This window comes from Rhodamnia argentea, chromosome 2 (genome assembly GCF_020921035.1).
Source record: "Rhodamnia argentea isolate NSW1041297 chromosome 2, ASM2092103v1, whole genome shotgun sequence".
In the NCBI taxonomy this organism is placed as follows: domain Eukaryota; kingdom Viridiplantae; phylum Streptophyta; class Magnoliopsida; order Myrtales; family Myrtaceae; genus Rhodamnia; species Rhodamnia argentea.
In genome coordinates, this window is record NC_063151.1 from 33,492,738 (window position 1) to 33,495,377 (window position 2,640).

The window sequence follows — 2,640 nt, forward strand, 5'->3', positions numbered from 1 at the left end:
CAACCAGGATTTTCTGGTTTCTGTACATGAAGATAAAGTTGGTTTGGCTCTATAAGCAGGGAAATGTCTAGGGATTCAGCTGGCAATACTTGAGTTTTGAAGGATGTGCTTCCCTTGTCCCTGGTTTATGCATTTGACGGGGCATTGAAGTTTTCAGGAAACAGGACAGCCCCTCCTTATGGTATCCATCCATCGCTTATGGTTTTTATAATGCGTTGGCCAAGAGGAAGCTCTTGGTTGTGGATATGACAAATCTCAGGGCTCTCTCCCTTTCTTGCTTGAGGGCCAAGATCAACTGGGTCATTATCAAATTGGTAAAAGCCAAAGCGTGCAACCCACACAAAGCAATAAACGCTCACAGGAACTTATGTCCATGCAGGTGCCGATGGGAGACTAAACAAAAAAGTTCAGAAAGAGAAAGGAGGCACCTTTGGAAAATATGTTCTTCACCAACATCCCTGAGAAAAAATAGCAGACTAAGATCACATAAAGCATCAGCTCCAGCCTCATCTTCGGATATTCCTTTTGAAATTTCATTTGCAGTAACTTTGGGTGCAGAGACATTTTCCTCAAATTTTCGCCGCCCAAAAAGCCAATTTGGACTTTTAAGCTGTATCTCACTGCACATAACCAGTTCATTCACCCTGATTAGCATCTACCATAGTGCCAGTTCTGTTGCAATTGTCTATGGTACTTAATTCCAGCTTGACATTTCAATATGACCAAAAGTTTATATAAATGAGAAGGTCGAAGTCTACGTAAATAAAAACTAACCAAAATTATTGACATAGTATCCTCGCTTATGAGATACATACGCTGCATCAGGTGCCACACCGGTAGTACCAGAAGAACCACTGGGACGTGGATCAGGTTCACTGCATAATCTAGCGTTCTTGATTGAACTGCATGCCTTTGCAATCAATTTATCAAAGGAAGTCAATTTTATCCGAGAGTAGTCTTCCTTGCAAGCAGGAACAGGCGCCAAAGAAATTCCAGCTTTACCTCCAGGCCCTGGTAAAGCTCTTGGGCTCACACATTGAAAGAAAAACAAAAGAATTCCAATATATAAGTGTGAGATCAACAGTGCAACTGTTCCTGTTGCCAAAAAGTGGATATAAAGAACTTATGTAACAGCAAGCATCAAGAGTGGCATCGATTATCTTCTGGTCTTTATAGATGTGCATGTAAGGTGTAACATACATGGACTGGAAACAATATAAAAAATTGCCCATATGAGCATGCCAAATGTGCTCATGTTACCTGTAAAAGTACGCACTGTATGAAATGCAGCATAGGTTTTTTCTTTATGCCTTCTTGGGCAAAAGTAATGTATAGTTCACATCCTAAATATTTTACCTTTCATCGGGAAAAAATTCTGCAAAAAGCTAGTTTTCCCTCTTGTGGCTGGAAATAACCTAAAAATCTGCTCCCCAGAAAACCCAAAAACACCGCTTCCAGAGAGCTGAAGTTGGGAAAGAAAAGAATGGCCAACTATTCAGAAAGACAGATATTAAGATGGCAAGTCATCAAGAGGTGCAATATTAAAAAGATAAAAGCTTCCTAGAGTTCTAAAGATAGGATGGCAAGTAACGCAAAGTAAAAGCCCAATAAAAGAGAATGGAGGATGAACAAAAAAATCCCCTTAATTACACTTCTTATCCTCTAGTTTCAAAACCGAAGCTCTGTACCGACTACCCGCTGTTTTAAAGAACACTTTGCATCCTCCGGTTTTTATGATTTTCCTAACAATTTCCTGATGGTGCAAGAGTCCGAGGAGTTAATAGGTTTTTCGATATATTATGTGTGCGGTGTCATGTCTGGAAACTATTGCCCGCAATGCGAATGTAAGGGAAAGTTGAGGATCCTTTTCTCAATTTTCCTGGAATAGTGGGAATCATAACATATATGACATATAAAACAGAACTAGAGAAAGGAGCAGTAAGTACAAGTTAATTGCATCTTGCTTTTCGCTATCAGTGTAGGTGTTACTGTAATATCTTTTGATGGACTTGAGAAACTCTTTGGATTGGGTGGTAGCCTTCCACTTCCCCTGCCTCTCTGTGAACACCTGAGAAAGAAGAATTAGCACCAGTTTTCTAAATGGAATAAGAAGGCAATACATGAGCTTGAGCACATTGATGAGATTCTGCACCAACTTAAAAAAGAGAAGATTACAGTGTAATGAGCTTCAGAACCACCTTACTGTTGCGCGAGAGCATCACATATGCTCTGATACATATCCATTAGTGCAGTTGCAATGCTACTGTTAGGATCCAATATCGGCATGTCTGTCAAACCCATTGCATGAAGTTGGTGGCCTAAAGCTTCCAAACCGTAAGCATATTGAGCATCAATTGTGCGGTCCAAACACTCAATGCAGTTGGTACGCAGAACACCACTTTGGAAATGGGGGTTTTCCCGTCCATGACCATCCTCCCTGCTATTTTGACTGGACTCAAAGTCTCCCTCATCTCGATTATTTCTGATATCTAGATTTCCATTGCTGTTTCCGACCCTAGAATGATCCCACGATTCTGATCTAAGATCTCTCAGAGAAGTATCCCTGCAATAAAAGCAATGAGCCATGAAAAGTAAAAAAGCACACAAGAACCTACAAAAAGAAATTTGAAACAACGACAA

General features: G+C 40.3%; 1 long non-coding RNA gene across 1 annotated transcript; it reads right to left on the reverse strand.

The window, feature by feature from the left end:
- Window positions 1-1,375: 1,375 nt before the first annotated feature.
- Window positions 1,376-2,406, reverse strand: LOC115737822. Its single transcript, XR_004015063.2, has 3 exons — window positions 2,176-2,406; window positions 1,947-2,068; window positions 1,376-1,423 (listed from the first exon to the last, which is right to left on the reverse strand). It is a non-coding gene; the product is annotated as an uncharacterized LOC115737822 (long non-coding RNA).
- Between the last annotated feature and the right edge of the window lie 234 nt (window positions 2,407-2,640).